A 9,891-nucleotide genomic window follows, 5' to 3' on the forward strand; every position below is an offset into this window, starting at 1 on the left:
CCCTTATAAAACATGTCAGAACAGTGTCTGGTGGTATGACCCTAAAACAACCTTAAGACTGTCTAAACAACTCATTGACGAGTCAGTTTAATACATATGCACATCCATAATTTTGATGTAAAGTGCAATATCTGATAATGTGTGAATGTTTAAATTATTTAAATTATTCTTTTTTTATTATTCATTAAACATGATGATAATACATCATACACGTCAACATGGTGCGCAGTGTTTATTTAGACTGACAACTTGGTCAGGTCAGATGTTTGTGTTGATAATCAGTCGTCTCAGCGGCTTCAGATGAACGCAACTGATCATAAATTACAGTCTTTTCACAACTCAGATACAGCAAGTAAATATTGGCTGTTTTTGAGGTGGTAGTCACCTTATAAGTGTTATGTAACAGAATGTCAGTTGATACAGAAATAGTTTACTGTTCCTCCCACAAAACATATGAAGGATGAGACTCATCTCAGTCCTGACACCAGCTGCCACCTTTACATTGAAGCATGGATGCCAGTGATGAATAGTGTTCATTAAAGCCTTCAGCTCATGAGGTTTACTCTGAGGTCGTGTTCCAGCTAATTACAAAATACACACTGACCTTCTCTGGTCACTTCTCCTATAACCTCTATGGTCCTGCATTCGGCATAATGGCCTGGTTGGAGTGCACATACTGTGGTATTTCCTCGAGGCATGTTTTGCTGCTCATTGCTTTCTCATCGAGCTGTTAAACCTGAGGGCATACGGAGAAGTGTGAGGTTATGAGGAGGTACGCTAGTCAAACACACTCTGCACTGCTGGAGTGCAGAAACACACATGGAAGCAGCTTCATGCTGGGAAGATTTTCTGTCTGTTTTCCATGTGGGGAAATCTTTCATTTTGTAGAAGATGACTGTTTTCCCTGTTGGTACCTTTCTAAATTGCGAAGAATGGGGTTGGGGAAAAGTCAGAATAAGAATGGGCTCCTTTTCAATTCAGAAGCTGAATGACAGAAGGAGGAATCTACTGAAATACAGTTCAACACATTTTTTTAAGCTCAACAACACAGGCAAGAAAAAAAGCAGTACTTCCCAACCTTTTAAGTTTTATGTTCCACTATAGCTTATTTGAACTCATATTACACCAGAAAAACCTATAATAATTTGATTTGATTAAAGTGATTTATTATTTCAATCATAACATTCATAATATTTAATATTAATATTTATTCCAAATATTTTTATCCTTAGTCACAATTTTTATAGGTTTAACAAATCAAATTCCCTTGTTGGAAATCACCGAATTAAAGGATTCAACTGCCATCATAAAATAAAGGGTAACAAAAATTTAAATTATTTTTGTTAAAATATATAGTTTGTATAATTTTTAGAGAAATGCATAAATAAATAATAAAGACCCTAAAACAGCTCATTCTTAATTGTCAGTTTAACCTTTAATGGTTAATCTTTAGTATTTCAATCCTAATCGTTTATTCTAAGTCACAATGCTTTTTTTAGTTTTTTTTTTTTTTTTTTTTTCTGGTTGGGAATCATTGAATATGATATTAAATATAATATAATTATATATATAAAGGGGCTGTATGTAAGAATTTTCATGTACTATTTATTGCCAATGTGTGAACAACTTGTAACAAAACTTTAAAAATCAGACCTTCCCCGACGTCCTAGGTTGTCTATGAAAGCACGTAACTGATTTTTATGTGAAGGACTTGGGTCGCTTTTGCCAGGAAATTCAAAAAGATGTGACGTTTACGCACGGTCCCAGGAGCCTCTCTTCCGTTCTATGATGACGCATGTAATAAATGGACAATGCCGACAGAGCTATTCTGTACTGTAATGTCAATGTGTCATGCAAAGGGATTAATTCAAACATAGCCAGATCTTTAATCTAACAGTTTAATGTAATTACCTCATCTGTTCAACATGAACCCGGTGAATTGCTGAGCTGGTGCAAACATATTATCCTCATCGCTATGATCAGGTGCTTTCTTAACGGCTGCATTCTCACTGCTGTCATTTTTGTTGTGTGTTTATTTTGTTTTTGAGAGAATGGCGCAGCACTCAGATTCATTTAAACGTCGCTCTCAGCAGCATGGGCGGCGTTTGGAAGTTTGTTAACAGTATATCACTTTCCAACTTCCTCTTACTTCTAAGCAAAGAACGGAAAAGAACTTCGCCATGAGTATATCACGGCATTGAATCGCGTTCAGTCTCTTTTACGTTACGTGTGCATGATTGCAAGCACAAGCAGTAAGTTGCTGGCTGCAGTTCACTTAACAGCCACCGGTGTCGCTAATAACAAGGGTTTCTGAATTCTATAGCCCCTTTAAATATATTATAATCATATATAAATGCATATTTTTATAGAAATTAAAATATAAAAGCATTATAGGTAGCATTTCACTCATAAAAATATATATATATAAACCATGTAGGCTGTTTCTTACTCCAATCTGGATAGCCTAATTCAAACTACACTTACAGTAACATAAGAATTTCATTCATTTTTTAATTCTATTTCTTCAAATTCAAATTACAAATCTTCATCCTGTTTTCAACTTCAACTGGAATTCTCATCTGAATTCTGAATGCTACATAACCCTCTCTAAGCATTGAATGCAATGCAGAAGGCAGTTTAGGTCAAGCTTTATACTGTATTTCCTGGGTCAAGACTGAATGACCCATGAAAAGCGGGGCTGAGAGGGAACACCAGCTGGGTGTACCATCTGTCGCTGCTCAATGCAGCGGACGGGCTGGGCAGATGCCACCACAGTGAGCTGGATGGAAACCAAGCACAACAAATGGATACGAAACAAAAACAATCCGGACTCTGGAAGTGGTGGCATGGTGGAGCTTAAACTGAGAAGTATAGTGAAATTACAGCTATTAGACATGAAGGCAGGAAGGATGTTGCTATTACAGAGGTGACGGTAGTGGTAATCTAAAAGGCAAAGCATATGAGGAAATCGTAGATGTGGTAAGCCAAAGACATATCAGGATGAAATTAGCTTTACCATCAGTTTTACCAGCATGAAATGAGATTTTAGAGCAAATCCTTTTAATGAGATCAAGTAGACCAGGTGCAGGTCTTATGCAAGCCTCTGGGGTTTTCTAAAATGGTGGGCAAACTATCAAACCATTGAAGTAATGAATACTGACTGGTCGTTTGGTGCCAACTCTCCCCCTGTCATGGATAAAACAGTGAAGCAATTAGAACTGCAAGCACACTCCCTTAATTCTTCTTTTTTAATTACTGCACTCTGTTCATCCTCAGGGACTGTGAGGCCTTTTTTTATTTATTTATTTTTTAAATGCAACACAGCTCTCCTGTTCTCCCGACTTCAGTTTTTTAGTCAAGAGTGCCTACCGGCTGCTTTTGGTCTCCTGTCCTCACACTAGGGCTTTAGGTGTGCTCAGTTCATTTAGTCGGTGTGAAAACGTGCACCGGCAAGTCAACTTGAAGTGGCAGTGATGGGGAAGAAGCTAACAACAGCTAGCAACACTGTAATTTAACAATTTCTTTTTTTAAAGAAGCATGACAGAAGTTAAATTGGAATGACAGAAAGAGGAATTTACTGAATGGAAATTAACGTTCTTCTACCCAGGTCCACAGAAGTTAATTTATTAATTATTGGCATTTCCATCCATCCATCCATCCATCCATCCATCCATCCATCCATCCATTAACTTAAAGAAAGGTTTTTTCTTTCTTTTTTCTTTTCTAATATACTTCATGTACGAATTCGGATAAACAATCTTAATGTATAAAAAAGCAGGAGAAAAATACCTGGATGACCTCCTAATTCTCAACTGTGCATGCGATGGACAGTACAATAAGTTCTTCATCAAATGTCTATCTACTACATTTTGAATGTATCGATTCTGTCTCAAATAGAGTTTGATTCATTTTAGTGAGTCAGTTCGTTTGCCAATGACAATGAATTTTTGTTGTGAAATAAATATGTTAAAGCCACCGTACATCACAAATGCAAGTATTGTGTATCTTGAAATTGAACTAAAGGTAGAAACTAGTGATTTCCTCTGATTTTTTACTTAGATACAGTTAGTATGTACTTATGCATCGCTACATTTATGATGCATAAATTTACTGCACTTTGGACCCATAAGTGAAAAGATTTACAGGGAGGGGTGGAATCGAACGAACAGTTTTAATTGCTTGAAGTTCATGTCATAATACAGGCTACTTTGATTTATGGAATAGGATGTGGTATAGCACCCCTGGTCCCAGGTAGGCATCTGGACTGGGAAACAGTGAGGCAGAGGGAGCTCAGCTGCATTACGGAACATGCCCCTTAAACCCTTACCAGCCTGTTTAATGAGATTCACAGAGGTTGTACGTGTCAAAGTCACACTTACAGCTTTGGAAAACTATGGTCTCTGTGCACACACCCTCCCGTGAGCCACACCATCACACATTCTAAATATACTTGGATATCGTCTTCTTTAATGTGTTAATGCAATTTCCACTCCTTGGTGTGAAAATTCTATTTAGAGTCATTCTGAAGAGCACCTGCTATGGGCAGTTTTTGAGCGTTTACCGGGAAAACACTGTCAGTAATTAAAAACTGGTTTAAAGTAGAACTGCGTTACTTCGGAATGAGTCTTCTATAGCCTCTGGCTAAATTATAAAGTTGGAATGGAATCTCGTTAGCATTATAATTACTGGAAGATTTCAAAATTAATTAAATAAATAAATAACCAAAAGCTAAGTTATTCATCTCGGTGTTCTGATTCCTGAAATGGTCTGCCCTTTTCTGATGTGGATAGTCATTATGGTGTTAAAGCAGTTTTTTAGTTTAGGAATGTAGGCTATAGCTTACATTTTTCGGGGAGAGTGAGATTATCATTGAAAAATGATTTAAACTTTAGTCAGTTTTTAACACAAAACCTAGCCTACATTTAAGACACAATGTCTTCGTTACTTTGTCTATTATTGATTCATCAATAAAAAACAAAATAAGCCACAGCAGATTAATTGCTGCCTCCCCAAGCAACAATAATGGTGTTAATTTAGTGATTTTGAATGGATCGGTTGATTAAATCACTCAAAGACCTTGGGTGAATTTGCAATAGCATATACTTACTATTTCTGCCATATAAGGATAGCAAGTCACTTGTTTCGTTTTCTGAATGAATCTGTTTTTGAATGAATCGGATGAGTGAATGATTCAGTGACTCATATTATCACAGTCACTTGTTACGTTCCTGAATTAAAGTCCAATTCATCTACTTAGCTCTAAACGTATATACTGTTTTTGTGAAGAAATGTACATACTTTTAAGTTTGTAGCAGAATAGTATAGGCAAGCTTTGAGACATACTACTTCATCATAATTGTATCTTTAATGGACCACTCTGTTGCTTAATAATGTACATCCTGTCACCATTTAAACTGCCTGTCAATTATCTTGTCACAGTTAAAATCAATTTAATTTATTTCCAACCATATCAGAGAGATGTAGTAGCAGGTTGATCTGTCACTTTTGGCTCTCCTCATGTGTTTGCTTAATGATGCATTTAAAAGTTAATGTCCAAACGTACCTTTATAAAAGTTCACAATGCTATTGCAGATGAAATATAATGTGGATAACATTGAATGAATATCTTTTCATCAGGTTAGATACTGATTATTAATCACTCAAATCCCTTAATGTAAACCGCTCTACTTCTCAGTTGGTCTCGCACATCTGCAATGTTTGTAGTTTGTAACACTTTTTATTTGTGTTTGTTGTTTTAATCGAATCCTCATCCACTGCCCAGTGGGTTGTGGGCAATATTAGCTGTTAGAGTGTGCATGGATCATTATCTGGGCTGTGTTCAAAATTACACACTTCTCTACTATATAGTAGGCGAAAAACAATATGTGACAAAAGAAGTGTGTCTGAATTCACAATACTTATAAAACAGTAGGCAAAATGTACCCAGATGACCAACTACTTCTGGTGAGATTCTGAAGTATGTATATGATGGACACTTTACTATCCCATGAGGCCATGACAAAGGATTTGTGAATGACAGTATTAGACCACATGACAGTGCCAACACTGAAAATGTAGTACATCTGGATTACATTCATTCTACACACATTCATACTACACTGAAAAAAATGATACTTTGGACCAACTTAAAAAAATTGCTGTAATTTGTTACAGCTAAATTTATTAGTTTTTCTCAAACTATATTTTTAATTTGGTTAAAACTTTAAATTTTATTTTAATATCAATCAAAATAGTTCTTCAGCCCAAGGTAAAAAAAATACATTGAAACAAAGTTAAAATATTGGTTTTTATGGAGACCAAATCATTATTTTTACTTGAGTACAGCTTAAAATTTTTACTTTGGAAAAACTTACTTTTTACCGTAACATCCAAGTATAATTTTTACTTTGGACTAAACTAAAAAAATTGCTGTAATTTTGTTACAAGGAATTTTATTAAGTTTACTCAAGTTAAATTTCTGATTCAGTACAAACTAGATTTTTAATAACACCTAAATCAATTTATTCTCTTTAGTCACAAGACAAAATGTTACTTAAATAAAGACATGATTATTCTCTTCAATAGACCTGTGTTTATTGTGATGTCTTTAAAATATGCATCAGTTTCTCAGTCAAAAAATAAAAAAATAAAAAATAATAAAAACATACAAAAATAAAAATAAATAAAGCCAAATGACTTTTGCTGCCAGTTAGACTAGCCTTAATCAACAATAGATGGAAAAAACATTAAAATAAAATGGTTTTAAAAAGGTTTTTGAATACAAGATCTAACACAATAAAACATCCTGTATCCAAATTTCTCCAATATTTAGAGCTTCACACTTAGACTACACACAATAAAGCACAATAAAACATCTAACATCAGATATTGGGATGACCTTGACAGTTGTCAAATCCTCAAGTTCCACAGTAGATGTCAAGTTCACTAGTGCATCTCCAAAGTCTCTGTCTTGGTACTGCAGTCTGAAATTGCCATTTAACCCACACACTTTCCTAACTTCAGCCATAAGCTGCTCCATTGACTCTGGAATTCCACCAGGCAAAACTAGCTTCCTGGTGTCATCAGGATTCAGAATAACACGCAACTTGGCTGGCCTTTTGACTGCCATGTCTGCCCATCCAAAAGGATCTAGTCAAAACAAGAAAACAATAATATTAGTTGCAGTACAAAATTGGTCATAACTTACATTAAATTCATATTCACAAATTAAATGATTAACAACACTGTCTTTTGACAATTCTGGTTAAAAAAAGAAAAGAAATTTCACAGTCAATATTATTTAGTAAATTCTGAATATTTGTTTAAGTCAAATTGATAAGGCCTTATGCTGTCTTAGCAGTTTTTTTAACCAGAATTGTCAAAATAGAGTTGTTAATGAATTTGTGAATATGAATTTAAATTTGTTTAAAATAAACACGTCTTTTACCCCTGTTGAAAAAAACGAGCATATGCTGGTAAAGTAGGTTTTGAAGCTGGTATGGTGGTTTGAGCTGGTTTATGCTGGTCCAGGACCAGCTTAGGACTAGTATGGACCAGCAAGACCAGTTTAGGACCAGCGTTTGACCAGCATACAGCTTTAAAACCTACCTTACCAGCATATGCTGTTTTTTTCAACAGTACACAATGGATGTTTGAGCATTTAATTATTTATTTATTTATTTTTATATTTCAAAATTTATTTAATTGAGGTAGCCTATATATACACACACACTCCAAATCATATTTAATGTTTTTAAAATAGGCTATATAAAATAGTAAAATAGTTCCAATAAATTTTACTGTGGTACCGAAATTGGTACCGAGAACCATAAAATTTTCATGGTATCGGTACCGACTACTGGAATTTTGGTACCGTGACGACACTACTCTGTGGTAATTTAAAAGCTATTCTCTAGTGTTAGTGTTTCCTATTTAAAACATAAAAATAATGTTCACAGATGTTTACATTGGTACTCACCAAATTCAGCAATTAGGGCAAAATTCTGGAATTTCCAGGGAACAAAATCCAACCTGTAAAACAAAGGAAAAGGTGAGATTTCACATCTTAGTTTTTTGTTGGGGCAATTAGCACTATCCATAATCACTAGACTGTAATTATTAATTAGTCCCTACTTTTGTAGTGATATTGTACTAAACTGCATTATGCTGACAGGAGAAACAATGGAATATGAATTCTTCCTTGTCAATCAGAACTCATTTTCTAATTCAGTAAGTTTTATTAATAACTTTCATTTTTCTTAGTCATTTTGCTTTCCAGATTCAATCTCTTAACGTTACTTGCGTACTAGAGCACGTACACACATGCGCACTCTTCAAAAACGGTGCTTAAAATCTCTTGACAAACTAAAATATGTAAATGACATTTGTATATATTCAAAATAAAAGATATAACTTACATTGTACTTAATGAGAGCTTGCTTATTTTGCTCAAGATAATGATTAAGTCCATATGTCGTAAAAAACAAGAAAGCTGTCGTTCCAACCACACAAGTTTGCGATGCTTTTTGTGAATGTTCGTTTGAACTATGGTTTCGGGAAACACAGAATCATTTAACTAAGTTAGTAACGACAGAACTAGCGATGTTAGTTGGATAACGATGTTTTTGGGAAACGCATCTCCAACAACTGGCACCGCTTCAGCCGTTTGCCTATGTGAAATCCGAATAATTGTTGTCCGTTTAAAAAAACAACAAAAAAAAAAAAACAATTACCGACTCTATACACAAATAGGCTCAAACGAACATTAACTGATTCCGACATTACAATTAACGTCTCATATAACGTAACAGCTCCCGCGGTCAATGTTTAACCAACGTTAGATTATTTGACGGCTGCAGTGTATGTGAGAAAGCTGTTGTAGTTTATGCGAGCACTAACTTTGTTAGAGACAAACGAGCCTTATCACACTAAATTACCATTATATTTTCCTTACATCACAGTGAAATAACAACTAAATTAACCTTGTATTTGTCACACTGAGGCAACATGCGTATTGCGATAGCATGGTTTGGTTTGGCTAGCTTTAGCTAACATGTGCACAAACACAGTTGTCTGTAAAGTAATAACCTAATTGTCCATCCTGCCACTAACCATAAATGTGAATGAAAAACACTTATTTTCGTTAAAATAACACATTTTCGAATGCTTACCTTGTCTAAAAGATTTCCTGGGCAACGGACCGTCTTCAGACTCGAAGCGATAATGGCAGATGGCAAAATGCTGGCTGGTGGCGCGAGCAGTTAGTTGATGTGACGTCATGTGGTCACGTGACATGAAAACATCTGGTTTAAAGTAAAAATACTACTTAAGTCAAATTGTTGTTTTTAATTTGTTCTAGGGGCTTCGTTTTTTGCTTTAAGGCAAACTGAAAAAAACAGGTTTAAACCAGAAACCATGATTTTCACTTAGTCCAATGTAAAAATGCACTTTAAATGAACAACACAGTAGTTTCACTTTTTTCAGTGTATATAGAACATACTTTTTTAGCACTGGATAAGTATGCACTTATTCAAAATAAGTACCTATACTCAAGAGTATGCGATTTCGGATGCACTTCGTATTGTAACCAGAAAAAGTAAACCATCCGGGTATCTTTGGAAACTCATTTCAACATAGTACAAATATGATAATATACAATATACATAACACGAATACTATTGAGGACGGATGGTATGCAATTTGGGATGTTTTTGAACAAATTGGATGAGTGAATGATTCAATGACTCATTTGATCACAGTCACTTATTTTGTTCCTGAATGAATCAGCTGATAGAATGAGTTCATTCATAGACAGTGACAGTTAAAAAATAATGGGAATTACAAGATGTAAATGCAAAATAAAAACAAAACACCTGGATGCATTACAGTAAT

General features: G+C 34.8%; 1 long non-coding RNA gene across 1 annotated transcript; it reads right to left on the reverse strand.

The window, feature by feature from the left end:
* Positions 1–6,597: 6,597 nt before the first annotated feature.
* LOC137035355 (uncharacterized) lies at positions 6,598–9,243 on the reverse strand. Its single transcript, XR_010897058.1, has 3 exons — positions 9,171–9,243; positions 7,979–8,031; positions 6,598–7,149 (listed from the first exon to the last, which is right to left on the reverse strand). It is a non-coding gene; the product is annotated as an uncharacterized lncRNA (long non-coding RNA).
* Between the last annotated feature and the right edge of the window lie 648 nt (positions 9,244–9,891).

The sequence above is a fragment of the Chanodichthys erythropterus genome, chromosome 14 (genome assembly GCF_024489055.1).
Source record: "Chanodichthys erythropterus isolate Z2021 chromosome 14, ASM2448905v1, whole genome shotgun sequence".
NCBI classification, from domain to species: Eukaryota; Metazoa; Chordata; class Actinopteri; order Cypriniformes; family Xenocyprididae; genus Chanodichthys; species Chanodichthys erythropterus.